General features: G+C 35.2%; 1 protein-coding gene across 2 annotated transcripts in view; it reads left to right on the top strand.

Annotated features, from left to right (window-relative positions):
• The window catches only part of LOC110373196 (SH2 domain-containing protein 4A), a 55,468-nt gene that overhangs the window by 19,785 nt on the left and 20,142 nt on the right, over positions 1–15,541 (top strand). For both annotated transcript variants that reach the window (XM_021330382.3, XM_021330381.3), the window contains exon 2: positions 4,732–4,778. The gene's annotated coding sequence lies outside the window, so the exon portion shown is untranslated. The remainder of the gene's footprint in view (positions 1–4,731; positions 4,779–15,541) is intronic.

Raw genomic sequence — 15,541 nt, 5'->3', positions numbered from 1 at the left:
TCAGTTATGCAACCGTATTTTGGCAGCCATGTTGGACAACGGGAAGTGGTACACTGCGCATAGCAATCGGAACGTTCCGAAGACTTCGTTACGTCAGTTTTACTTGTATCGACATGTTTTAAGGATGGTCATAAAAAAGGTTGATGGCAGAATAAGACCAAAGACGTTCTTTGTGCCCAAAATTGCATCTCGCGTTGAGGTTCATGGCCAAAGCTTTGCATGTGTGCGTTTGTGCTTTTTGAAGCATAGACAACAGGAACTTTTTGAGGAAGACTAAAATTGCCTCCCTTTCAGCATAATGTTGAATGCAAATTAATTTCTTTACCGTTATGAACAAGATTATCCATTTGAAATCTAAAACATTAATTTCTTTAATTTCGTAATCGTCTAGTTTCAGTGGCGGATTTTCAAATTTGCCGCTAGTAGGCCATTCAATTTTTGCCGCCCCTAATGATTGGGAACTTATGATATTTCTGTCAGTTACTAGATTATTTTTGCAACCCGCTATGTAACGAAGAGTTTAATGTTGACCTAACAAGTTTATCTGACAGCGACTTTAAAGCGTAAAACGTCTGTAACTTTTAAACTGCTCAATTAATTTTCATGAAACATGTCTAAGAACACTCGCCCGTGAAACACCTGTAATACAAAAAAAGAAACTAAATTGAAATCGGATCTACTAAATCGGAACTGTACTAGCGCCCTGGGCGAGATTTCTACGGCGCCCCCAACTCCAATTGAAACCCACACCAAAAACAGAAACATAATATGTAATGTAGTTACCAATTGCGCGAGCGAAGCGAGCGCGAATTTTTTTTTTATAGTTAACTAGTCAAAGCACATATTACCTAAAATGTAGCCCAATCGTACATAAGTTATTGCTGGTTGGTGAATGCAAAAACACGGGAACACAGGTTCTGATTGCGCGAGCGAAGCGAGCGCGAAATTTTTTGTTATATTTTAGAACTCAAAACAAAAATTGCTTAAAATGTAGCCCAAACGTAGATAACTCTTTGTTGGTGTTGGCGCCTATGAATTAAAATTTTGGGACTTAAAGTAGTACCATAAATAGAAACTAGAACTTACTTACTTATTAATAAAAGGACTTAAAAACGACGCTACCTTTTTGCTAGGATAGACAAAAAAATGTTGAAAAATAAAAACAACTATAAAGTGAAGCAAGCCCGAAAAAGTTTTTTTGAGATTTGAATCACTAAAAGTCCTTAACATACATAATAATAGGCGACTGTGAAGTGAAGAAGCCGCGAGCGCAGCGAGCGCGAAATGAGGGTTTTCTAAAATGGCAATCCACGAGGTGGCAGCACCGAGTCGTCAGGTCTAATAACTGTCAAAGTGCTTATCTTTACTATGAATAGTGAACGATTTTAGTGTTTTTTTTATTTTATAATTAAAGCACTGCATTATTGTTTTACTATTGCGGTTGAGTAAATAAAAAAAACTAAATCATATTGTGTTAACAAATTTTTCAACAAGCTTTTCCTTAGTACCAGTGACTTTTGCACCCTCTCTCTTAGCTCAATTTTTAGTTCGGAAACCTTATTCTGACCGTAGTCCATAATAAAATCAATAACACTTCCAATATAACAGAATTTCAATAAACAATAAGTTCGGCACCTACAATTCCATACTATTTGACAGCTGTTTGGACCAGACGCATACGTGGCGCCACCCGGTGGCAGAAAAAATTTCAAAAACCCTCATTGTTAAGTTTTAGAACAGTAAAGTACCAAAACAAGGTTATAAAACCGGCGTAAAGTAAAAAAGTCGCGAGCGTAGCGAGCGCGAAATTTTTTAGTTTTGGGACACAAACGTACCCAAACAAGTGTGAAAAAAAACCACTGCAAAGAGAAGAAGCCGCGAGCGTAGCGAGCGCGAAATTTTTGATTTTTGGGACGCAATGATATCTAAAGAAATTCGAAAAAAATAACTGTCAAGTGAAAGGCGAAATTTTTGAGTCTTGGAACACAAAATACTCAAACAAGTTTGAAAAAAACCAATGTAAAGTGAAAAAGTTGCGAGCGCAGCGAGCGCGAAATTTTTTGAGTTTTGGAACACAAAAGCGAAATTATTTGGGACACAAAAGACCTCCACCTCCTGAACAGCTTAGAAATCGTCAGCATAGAGCGTCAGTTGTTTTTGCTACTTCGGTGCTTTAACTTTTTGTTAGATTGGACTCAAAGAGCGCAGAATAAACCAGAAATGATGAAGGAACCGCGAGCGAAGCGAGCGGATCTTTCAATTTATTTTTATTGAAACGCTATTGGAATTTTTTAAAAATTCATGATCACATAAACCTAAGCATATATTACCTACAGTGCGTTTATTAATCGTTTATTTTATATATGGATTGTGTACTCGTATAATTATAAAAAAAACTGTAAAAAATTTAGCAAAATTTGCCGCCCCTCTAAATCTGCCGCCCTAGGCACTGGCCTACTTGGCCTATTGGTAAATCCGCCACTGTCTAGTTTCAAAATATTGTACTGTGCTAAATATTTTAGAACATTAGGGTTAATGGCGACGAACTTAAATAAATATTTATTTTATAAGTTGAGTCATAATTATATGCGGCATAATAAAATGTGGATTAATTCACACATTATGCTTTTGCATGTTTTAGAATCACCAATAGAATATCAAAACCAATAGGTATTATGTTATTCCATAACCTTATATAATTTTATGAATATTTTATTATTTATGACCGGTATTTCTTGCGAAAAACAAACTCCTTAAATATGAGCTAAAACATAAATTTATGTTTTTTTTATTGCTCCGACTTTTATGCATAGGTATCGAATTAATTTAAAAGATAAGAACATTGGACGTTCAATTCGAAAAGTTATCTATAAAGATGCCGTCATTCTCTTTAATAATTTGTTGACCTAACTTATGTTTGAAACTACGCGACACGCCTGCTAGTTTTTAATGAAATAGTTTGAACCTACAACTTCCCATTTTCTAACCACTGACAATATTTACATTCAGCAAACTCCTTGTTATGCCATCGGAAGTAACTTGAGGTGTGAATAGCCGATTCATGTTCGTGTACAAAACTGATTACATTGACAATACGTGACATTTGTTCAAATCGATCAGCATTTAAACAAAAGCGGCGTAACGAAGTATCTGTGTCATTTCCCTATGCTAATCTTGTCAAGATCATCGGCCATGCTAATTTTATGTGCCAACAAACCTCTTTGGGTTGTTTAAAATTTAATTTTGGAACTATCTTTTGTTTTTCGTAAATGTTGTGACGTTTTCACAATGTTTTGTGGTGACACAAAATCTTGTCAAAAAAGTTTTTGCTTTCTTCTTCTTTGGTGAATGTTGACGATTATAACTAAAATAAAAATGACAGTATGAGTCAGTTCTTATTTTAGTTTCAGTAAGAAATAATATCATCGTCAAAAAAACTTCTATGACAGTACTTCTAAGTGGGACATAACTGTTAATTCACTTCCCAGAAATTTTCCAACTATAAAATGGTTATGACTCAGAGCTGCCGCATTAACACACATAGACAAACCTACAATTGATATCTTATATGTATGATACTAGCCGTTTTCCCGCGGTTTCAGCCGAGTCTCGTAGGACCTACTGTCCGTATCGGTATAATATATAGCATATGTTACCCGGGAAGAGTGTAGCTCTCTAACAGTGAAATCATTTTTCACATCGAATCAGTAGTTTCGGAGCCTTCAAAAAATATTTCCTCTTTATAATATTAAGAATAGATCGCACTACTGACTGCCTTGTATATTTTGTCTATTCCTCATAACATGTAACATAATATTTGTCGAGCTCTCGTTAGATAATATCTATCTATCTAGAAGCCGTGAGATAAAGACTTAACACAATGATGGTAAAATCCCTGACATTGTCATCGTAAGTGAAAATTTATACGCCATAAGTGCTTGGTAAACAACTATCGTGGATTAGATGGCACTTACCGACTTTCTCTGTAAGAGTTAGTCAGTCTTTCTCTTAGATTAGTTGAGTAAATTGTATGAAACTTGTGTCATGTTACTGCGTATTTGGCGAAAATGTCATATCAACCTTTCTCTGCCAAATACTAGGAATCCGTCAAAGAGTCCACTATCTAGTTCTTGGGCCGACGTATTCATACGCATAGGAGCTTTCATCTAAAGCAATACATAGATAGTAATTAGGTATAGTTAGATTAGTAAGTGGGTTTGTGAAGTTGTAGGGGTAATCTCTAGATCTACAGAACCGATTAAAAAATATATTTTATCAATAGAAATTTACATTATCTGTGATAGTTTCATAGGCTACTTATGTAGGTATATTTTACTGCGAGTAGGTACGGGAATTAGTTCCCTCGGAATGTAGATGGTACCACGGGACGCAAGCTAAGTATCGAAGGTATTCACAGGTTCTCATCCACAATTCTCGGACTTGCAGTAGCATTTACACTAAACATGTCATTGTGTCACATTGTGTTTCCTTTTCAAATGAAAACATGATTCAACTACTGGGAATTTCTTATTTGCAAACATACCCACTTCAAAGTTATATCAATTGAACTGTACAACTTCAAATGATTGAATATGATTAATGAAAGTGTCTTTTATCAAATTGATAGGGCATTTACCTAAGCTGTGTGCGTTTTTCGTTGCAAGAAAATCAGCTTGTAACGAATTCGTAGAAAATTAAAAAAATACTTATTATTATTTCAATTTGTTTCAGGTATTGATGTCTTACTACGTCTTGTTCTAGTCCCGTGGATTTAAAAGGTAAGAAATATTTTAAATTAAACTACACATTATCAGAAAATGATCTATTTAATAGCACTTATTACTCATCAAAGTTATAAATCCCTTATCTCATTGACCCTACTAAACATCCTTTAGGGGATCTACAGGGATCGCAAACTATGTAGGTATCACACAGGATGCTGGATACCTCTATCAGTTAGCCAACATACTCCCACCATGGCTCATCCGGCTGATAAGCTCATTAAAATTCCCCTTGAGTGCGGGAATCCTATGTTTGTTTGTTACGCTGCAGCGACAAAACTTCAGAACCGATTTGGATGAAAATTGGTACGAAGATAGCTTGAACAGTAGGAAAGTTTATGGTGCCGTTTTTATGTAGCTGCTAAGAGTAGTTGCTTCGTAAACCGAGAAAAACCACGGGCAGTAGCTACTCATAAAAAGTAACCAGTATTTTGAACGACAGCGAGCATGGAACCACACATGTATCATTTCTGCTCCAATTCCGAAACACAATGTTATCGCGCATGCGCGCCGCTGTCGTCAAAGGATGCGTACGCGCACCGATTATGGTTATTGAACTCGCACTTTATGTATTTATTGCTCTTTCCTGCTGCTGTTTGATTTTTGATAAGTTGCCTGTCAAAAACGAAATTCTGAAGTGAATTAATATTTTGGTTTTCAAAATTATTGGTCTAATTTCCGGATATCAAGAACGGTGATAAATAGAGAGACCGACAAAAATCTTATTTGATTTTCACGGAAATGCAAAAACAAAAATACAGCCCACGTTGACGGAGCACCTGCTTAAAAACTAGATCAACAAGGCTGTAGCAAAACAATCAGTCCCTGTTTACATAGAAAATCTTCGTCAGTACCGACCTACGTCAGCCCTTGTACAGTCAACTTCAGGTCAGTGGTAACAGTTTTATAGGAAAATCGTACTTAATACTATTGAGTTAAGGTGCATGACAGTTACCACTGATGTGCGGTCTACTGTACTCTGGTTGTTTCTCTCCAGAGGATCTCGTCAAAACAAAAACATACTACCTACTGATGCGTCAGAGGAGAAAATGTCTATATTTTTAGACGACCTTCCAGATATGGGTTGAAAGAAATCGACAATGATGAACGTAAGGCCAAAAATATTCGTAAATCAAAAGATAAATGGCAGTAATATTTAGAAAATTTGTTTGTGTGTATGTGTGTGTTCAAATGTGAAGTTGAAATAATTTGATTTTGCGAATGATGAAAATATTTATCCTGTTGTAAATATTTCCATTCCGTACCTAAAAGGTGTAAAAATTACTCACTATTGACATTATACTTTTAATCATAGTTATAATCAATTGTAATCTGGTAATATGGTTCTGTTTATTTAGTTTTTAGGTTTTACCTAACAAGAAAAGTTATCTTCAACTTCAACCTACTTTTTAAATTACCTAGCATGGTCAAACTATTCTAGATTTTGTATAAGTAGGTACTTGGAAAAAAAAATGTATACTTATGTAATAGATGTGTCGCGTAAATCGGATTAAAGCACCTTCTCACTGGGCGAACGACTGTCGAGCTAATTCACTATTTCTTATTTATTACTACTAAATTAATTAAATTAATGGAGGAGGTCAGATAGGCAGTCGCTCCTTGTAAAACACTGGTATTCAGCTGCATCCAGTGAGACTGGACGCCGACCCCAACATAGTTGGGAAAAAGTCTAGGCAGATGATGACGAACTTAATTGAATTAGGTACAAACACACCTCATTACACACGAAGTAGGTCACAGATTAAAAACACATAGGTAATCTGTGGCGATACAGATAAAATACAATTTATAATCCGTGTCCATAGATATTTAACGCGCCAATTGATCCGATGATATTGGCACTTGTAAACTATAATCTATACAGCACGCTATATTGATAGCTCAGATATTGCTATTAATATGTTCATATCACGTGTTTAATCACGTATTTTAACTTGTTTTAATATTTAAACAGCTGTTTTTAATAAAATTTTATTTAGTAGCGGGAACGGATTGGCAGTCTCCGATTTTTAGGTTGTCTGTGGTTGATGATAGTTTAACAGCCAATGCGATATTATGAAATATCCTATCTATTGATAGTCTTAATATTGTTTTTCACACGAATTGTTTGCACTTTAGCCGTAGCTGTGTCAACTATTCTACTATTCATCTGGAAACATACAATTGCTATTGAAAACATTTTGTATTCCAACTGCCTTTCATCTTTCATCTGATAGAAATGTTTTTTAAACAAAAAATATTATAATCGTGGGTTTTTTCCCACGACACTTTGTTATAAAAATATTTACTTTTATTCATTTGATCGTATTGATGAAGTCCATAGTTGGTTCCCATGCAGTGTCAACTAGTCAAAAATAATTTATAAGTGTTAATATTTATAAACTTACACCCTTTTGCTCAAAACCTCATGTTTGTAATCTGTGCCCCTGGTTTTTCCCCTATTTTCGGCCCAGGCAGGCTTAAAAATCGCATCCAAATTGGTTAATCCGTTCAAGAGCTACGGTGCCACATACAGGCGGACATAGCGTTCTTTTTGCTTCGGGGGTAACTAAGGAGAGGCTATTTTTAAGGGATCCTTAAAAGACTGAGCAGTGTAGTTTCTTTGTGATATCGATTATTTTATGATGTCACATAGTGTTGCAAGCAATAATCCAGTTACAGTGCATTTGCAAGGTTTTACTACTCGGGTTTTACCACAAAGTGACAGGTTATCCGAAAAATACCAATAATAAAAATATATTTCATTGGTATTATTTTACTGCCACCGAGCAAATTAAACAATTAGTTCTCGGTATAATTGTATTAAATAGCGCTAATCTACGCAGAAAGCTAATTAAATTACTGCGACACAACTAAACTTTTTTATTAGGTACTCAAAGAAATTAATTAGGTGCGCTTTTCATACTACAATAACTTAAGTACTTATTAAAACCAAGGCTAGTTAATTTAATAAATGTTACGTACCTTTAAAGGTTCATATGTATATGTAGGTATGTATGTGAGTGTGGGTCTCTTTCACTCAAAATCTACTCAACGAATTTTGATACAACTTGACAGAAACTTATCTACAATCGGAATAGGTACAATGTAGGCTACTTTTATCCGGGTGCAGTATGTGCTTCCTTCGGGACACAGGTAAACTCACGGTAGAGTAATCGGTGAATAACATTTGAACGGTCAAGTGCGGTCAAGATCGCATTGTTTATCGACATAGATACCAAATACCTAGGTACAGAACTGCTAATGATAGCTAATAAGTTAAACAAAGATGCAGTAAGTGTGAACACTAATTGAAACCACGCTTGGCATACATATCGTGGATGGATTGATTTTAGGGCACAAGAGTGTTTTTGACCTAAATTGTTTACCTATTTTATAATATTTTAGGTTATCTTACTGCTTAGAAGGTTTGTGCGTTAGCTACTTAAAAATGTACCTACTTATTCTCATACATTACTTATACATATACAAAAAGATTACTCTTTATCCAAAAAATGTACATTGAAATTAAATAAGAAGGTGAGCAAGTACATGTAATTTACACGTATCTATAATTTCATGAGGTTTGGTTTGCAAATATAAAGTTTTTCAGGATGCAGAGTAACGCCGTAGACAACACCTATAGTTATACAAATCAAACATTTTCAGTAACTAGCAAATTCAACTTTACATACACACTCGTAAATCTTCGCATAATAAACTAAGAACACACTCAAAGAAAGTGAAAAAGTATAATAAGGAAAAATCTCATGTAACAGTAGTAATTACATTAAAATATGACGTGTAATCAGAGGCATGTAATTAGTGCCGAATTATCGCTACTTACGATATATTAAGCGAATATTTTTAATTAGTTGAAAATGAAAGTCGGTTGCTATTGGGATGCTAACTGTCTTTAGGTATACAGCTGAACTATAATAATGTCCGTCTTAGACACGACTAGAGACATAGTATCTCTAGTTTTTGAAATACAGACGCGTGATAAAGTGAAAATCGAGATGATTTGACATTCAAAGTTATCTGACAGTTCGTAAGTACCGTTTCTTTGCGAACGCTGCACCGATTGATAGACTGAAACTAAAGATGGATTTGTCATATGGTTTATGTAAACGAAAATACTCGTTGCAGTCGTTGCTAATTGAATATTAAATTAATAGATGCAAAAATCTTTTTTAATTATAAAAACAGCTAAAACTTGTTGCAAATTATATATAATTTATTCAAGCATCTATTTTTATTACCAAACTAGATTTTGTTGGTGCATCGGCGGTACCTACGTACTACCTTTTTAGCATAAATTATGTAACATAGTTAATATACAATGCAACTCAACTAAAAAATAAATACTTATATATATATATAATTAGATATATCAGCTATCACATATCAAGATGTCCTCGCCCCTGAATGATACACAGACATACTCATGCCTATGTACATTATACCTATAATATATACATACAATAACATATCATGTTTCACTATAGTACATAAATGTGGACATTTTATTTATACACAGGCGGTTGATCTGGTTACATCATCTGTAATTGGTTGTACTACTATGTACATGAGCATAGACAATGTAGTTCAAAATATATCATGACATCATTCCTATAAAGGTCATTTAGAGCATAGAGAACACCCTCGTATTACCAGTTATAACTCTTATGGGAGTTCATAGATTGATATATTTTCGTAGCATATAGTTAGTAAAAAAGTATAGTGTGTAAGTAAGATGTTTAGCCCATTCATGTATAATAACAAAATTAGTTAGTAAAATTCGGCCCGTAATACATCATCATTGCTATGCTGCGAAGCTATGATGGATCTGACTTTTACCAATAGGGTTGTTGCAAAAGCTTGACACCAATGTATGCTTTGAAAATGGGACATTCCTATTGGTGGAAATTAGACGTATTTCTCGTAAGCGTCTAGTGGAACCACAGTTTAACGCCCCCAAACACTACAAAACAGTAAATATTTAACCGTTTTCACTACTTTAACAGAGAAAGCGTTTAGATATAGCATTGCTTAGTAATGCTAAACTTGCCACCTGGCTTTCTTCACACTTTGTTAAAGCGATAGCTTGAGATTCGGTTCGAATTTAACGCTTAAAACCTAAACGAATTTCTGTCTGACTATCTTTTATTATTAGGGCAAATCGAATAATCATCAAATATTCTCTAATCTTTGAAATATTTATTTTTCTACAGCTGTTTATAAGCTACTTATTTAAACAAAACACGTGCGTCGATACTTACAAGTACGTAATTAATTTAAAACAATATTTGATGAGAAAACGTGCTGAACTTTTGTGATTGTTCGTATTGAGTACCGGGTGTAAAAAACTGCATAATCTATCTAAATCGGTTTACCGTCGATCGACGCAAAAATCACAAAAATGCATTATGTTATCTTACGAGGGTCAAACTGAAAGTTCTTAGAAAATCAGAAACTGGTTACATTAGCCAGTTATTCGTTTTATTATATGTTTTATTGTAGTGTTAGTACGTCGAACACAGCATTTGAGTCTCCTCCGTTAAATCTTTTAATCATTTTACGGCACCAATCCACACTATGGAGTTTTTGAGCCTCAGTCAAATTATGAGGTATCCACCAGGCGCAAAGCTTCCTGACCGCTTAATGTTCGTGGAGGATTTTGTGCACTTGACTCATAACGATGCCTAAGCTTGTCCGAATCTGCTGATAGGTCACTCTTCTATCAGTCTTTATCATACGCCGCACAACACAGATGTTATCTTCAGTCGTCGCCGTAGAAGGCCGTCCCTCAGGTAAATCATCAGTGAGATTAGTGCGACCACGTTTAAACTCATTAAACCAGTTGTAAACAGTCGCACGAGATGGGGCTTCATCGTGAAAGGCCAATCGTAGTCTATTATAACTTTCTTGTTGACTTAAATGACATCGAAAGTCATAAAAAATCATTGCACGAAAATTTTCTCGTGTTAAATTCATGTTGACGTGACACAGACAATTTTCAATTTGCCGCCAAATCGTAAAACAAATGACAAATGAATTAAATATATACTCAGTTATATTGGTAAAGAGTTCTATTTTCGAATTTTAGAATTATTTTTTTATTATATTGTTTATAAGTGGCCAGTTCTAAAAACTTTCAGTGTGACCCTCGTAATTATGTAAACAAAAGTGAGTTCTGTTATCGCCCAAAGCTGACGCCAAAAAGCCGATAGGTTGAGGAAAAATGTGCTCGATGTTTCAACATCCGAAAATTACTGTAAGTGGCAACTTTCTCCATCGTTTGAAGGACAAAAGAGTATTGTTTACATTTGTGTTTAGAGTGTCTAAGGCAAGCTACACACCCACCGACTTGTCAACGCAACGAGACGGCAACCTCATTTGTTTATTTGGCAATTTGTACTGACATTAAAAGCTGATCTAATCAAGTGATTTCTATCAGAAGAACTAGATAGATTTTAGCGATGTCTTACTGTTTGTATTAAACTAGGTCGTCATAAACTGATTATGTGTAACTTGAAACCTTGCAGTTTTCACAACTGTAGCTCACGTACTGCCAGCACGTTGGCTAATCAATTCGTTTAGCCATGAATCTGTTCCGCTGTGTCGTCGTGAACTTCCGTCCTATATTGGCTAATTGCGTGCTGTTGCAATTTGGGGCTTCCGTCAATTATTTTAGTGCGGTCAAACGATGGAAATGGGGCCTTGATTTTGCCGTGTAAAATGCTGAATTGGCCCACTAACGTTTATTTCGTAGGTATTAAGTATGCCTTGGATATACACAGGTAGGGCTGCCATCCGTCCGGGTTTCCCCGGATTTGTCCTCGTTTTGACCCCGTCCGGGGGACGTCCGGGCGGGTTTTCAAGAAGCGTCCGGGGAAAACCCGGACACTTTTCATGCAAGAAAGCACCTTACTGTATTTACGTATTTATCGGCATTATGATACAAAACACTAACTTCATTCCGTGTAAGCGTACCCGTCCGGGGAAAAAATGCGATTTACGTCAAATTTCCGGGTTTTTTAATCTTTGTCCGGGTTTGGCGAAATTCGAGATGGCAGCCCTATACACAGGTAAACCAGTAGTTTTATAGATTCTGTTTAATTACTAAAAGTTTCCGCAATAAAAATACGTAGACCGCACCTGCCGTGTTTCAATAAATACGCTATAATTCAATTAGATGACTGTAATGGCCGCTGCATGGCCGCGTATGGGCGCAGACGTCATTAAGAGCAAATTGGCGCAAACGTAGGAACATTAACATTCTAGAGCATGCGCCAATCTAGAAACTGAACATCGCTTTAAGAGGTTAGAAACTTTGTGCGTTAAGCTGCTGGTTGATTGCAGCGAGGAGGCCGCGAACTTGAATGGTGGCGAAGACTTTTCACTCATACATAAGAAGCCACACTATTCTTTGTCTTGTGGTTTCAGCTCTGCGTTGATGATTTTGTCACAAGAAGTAGGTAACAATTATCTAGCTATTTCCTATCTTTTGCCTACGACGACATAGGCAAACAGGTAAATGCCTCGGTACAGGTAATCTTGTGACAATAATTATGAATAGGTAACATGTGACTACGTTTTTATCAGCAATAAATACAATGAAAGTAGTAAATTAAGTACTTTTGAATTGAGATTGTGAAAAACCCACCTGAATATATGATTCATTCATAATCTTTAGGAAAACAATAAACTAATTCCGTATTCTTTGATAAAATAACGCTTATCTATAAACGTGATCGGTAATAGTAAAGATAATAGTGTATTATTCTGTGAGTAATCAGTGTATCACGTAGATATATTTATATTAGGGCCTACATAAAACATTATCTCTTATCTAACGATAGTAAAAACACACTAAAACCAAAACAATTTCTCTTTTCTATTTCCAATATTGCTTGCTTGTGAGAAAACTACTCAGTCTTACATTCGTCCGTCGATTGCTCGCGTAAATGAATCGCAGCTTAATAATTTTCACTCGCTGACCGATAGTAGACGATTTCGCCTCGTGTCTGGAACACATCGAGAAAATGCAGTCATAGATAAAAACTGCCCGGGAATTGAGAAACGGATGAAAGTTGGAAACGCGTGAAAGGAGGAAACTTGCTATGCTGAATTTAATTTTATTTGTTTTAACGTTATTTATAGCTTTAACAGTATAATTATTGCCGTATTATATCGGTGACTGATTGTTTTTTAATAGACTTTGTGTGTCATATTTTTACTGTCTATTTGGCCCATAACTACGCATGAGACAAAAATATAAAATATGTAGTCACGCTTGAGGATATAACTGTCAACTATTTTTCACGTTCAATTTTTAAAGTTAACAGTTGTTTTAAGAAAAACGGTTCTTTATGTGAAGTTGAGTTTAAGGGCCTTACTACAAAAACTTTAAACCCTGTTTTACACTTGTCTAATAAAATTTTGGCTGCAAAATGAACCATATGTCAACGTCATAATTTGACATTTTTTTAGACAAGGCATAAACTAACGTTTAAAAGTTTTTGTGGTAAGACGGTAAATGTCTTACTTTAACAACGACTTTTTAATTCCTCAATATAGGGGTCCTGCTTTTATCATAAATTATATTTTAATAAGAAATTATCGTTCATAATCCCAATTCTACCGTTACGATTTCTTAAACAATTAGCTTACAACTGTTGAACAATCGCGTGCGAAAAATCTTTAAAAAATAGTGCACATAACTAGTTATTTATCTAAGTTACAGTTATTATTTAGTGTCTAATATTACGAAATATAATTGTAACTAGTAACTGCATTCACTGGTTACTTATTACGAGTGTTGTAGTGAATGTGTGCGAAAAATTACTACATCTGGATTATTTTGGTTAAAATTAAATAATTAGGTATGCTAAAATTAGAAGATGCTGTAGTAACTTTTGTTTGAAGATGATGATATTATGTAATATTTTATAACAATGGTGTTAAGTAAAGAGGTACTCTGAATATAGCATTATCGCTACATATACCCATGCAGCTCTCGTGAAATAAGCTAGTTCTGTGGAGTTTTCTGAGTCATTTTGAAAGAAACTTGGCTTTTAAAATAATTTTTGTTTTCTTATGTTGTTTTTCCCACATCCGAAATTACTTACTTTACACGTACTTCTAGTTGGTTGTTACCATAAAGTAAATAACCACTAGAGAGCGCACTCGCCAATTTCTTCTAAGAACACGACTCACCACTGCGGGCGGGGGGACGCGGCATAATCCGCGGCTACTATTGGTCAGTTCACGGTCGCTACTAAAGGATCGTACTGATCTTAGCCTTATAGTACGCGCAAAATCACTAACTTTTGGCGAGCGTCGGGGCACTGTATGCGCAGTCAAGTGGTTTTATAGTCTTTGGTTGTTACTGATGACCAATGATTTTTTATAGTATAGATTTGTTACAAGCGCGCGCGTTGTGAAGACTCAAATACCACCCAATTAGGACGTTTAGTAGTTAGTAATGAACTAGTAAACATTTGAAGCGCAATGACTAAAACAATAACTATCTCTTTCATTTGCGTGCTTTTACGCATCTTTTGTTTTACTCATCAGTAAAAGTTGTCAATGTGTGCAATTTTCGATTGCGCGGAACAGATTGAAAACTGCAATTACATGAAGGTAACATATCTGTACTATAAAAAATCATTGCTGATGACCATCTATGATAGTCCTACTAACCTACTGCAGGGTATATTTATATAAAAAAACACAGTTAACAGTTACTTGAACATTAACAAGAGTAACCGTCTAAGTTTTCGCACGTCAACACTAGAGGGCGTTGACCTCGCGATAATTCTACGTTTTCAACACTCACCAACAGTAATTTGTGTAATTAAAGCATGATTCCGTTGCGAAAAATAATTGTATAGTAATATAATTGTTCTTTATTGTAGCCGTATTTCATTAAGTGCTATGAAAGCAACATTTTCATGTTGTGTGAAGACTTATAATTACTGCAGTAAACATTAAAACAATTTGTTTGCTATTGATACTGAAAATGAAAGGAAAAGAAGGTTAAAGCACGTTTTGAGCTAATTAAATGTCTGTCTAGTGATTGATAGAGAAATAGTGAAGTGAGCAAGGACTTTGTGTACACGATTCAGTCTTATAGCTACGTAGATAAAATAATATAGCTCTGTACATAAATGTAGTATTTCTCTGTACATAAATGTAATATCTTGTAAATTCAGTGGCGCTTTTGTAAAGATTTCAATATGTCTATTGCAGCCCCGGATCTTCAATTTTTTTTAGGCGGGGCAAAAACTGAAAAATGCCGCCCCGCATACCTACTTATGTATATTTTCACCAATGAAAGTCACTTTTTTTGTAGGTAGAGGACTTAAAAAAATGTGTCCAAATCATTGTAGGCTCAAACTGTTGGCCAAGTTATGAAAGTCGAGACAGATGAATGTACACAAAAAGTTAATAAGTTTAAAAAAGCGCTGTAAAGTAACAAGCAGCCGGAAGCGCATTTAACATTGCGCGAGCGAAGCGAGCGCAAAATTTTTTGAGCCTATGACACAAAATTACCTGATCAAGTACATTGTCAAGAAACGAATTTTTTAAAGATATTTGTTTACTTACAAATTAAACTGGGAATTATGTACAAATAAAAATAAACCGTGATTAGAGCGAATGCCATTTGTGTTCGTTGATTCGGGCGTCAATAAAAATAATAAACCATCAGAAAAATAGCACACACATTGTCATTTAGCCGCGAGCGTAGCGAG

Source organism: Helicoverpa armigera, chromosome 18, assembly GCF_030705265.1.
Source record: "Helicoverpa armigera isolate CAAS_96S chromosome 18, ASM3070526v1, whole genome shotgun sequence".
NCBI lineage: Eukaryota > Metazoa > Arthropoda > Insecta > Lepidoptera > Noctuidae > Helicoverpa > Helicoverpa armigera.
Note: the sequence above shows the minus strand (reverse complement) of the source record. Positions and strands in the feature narration are given on the sequence as shown.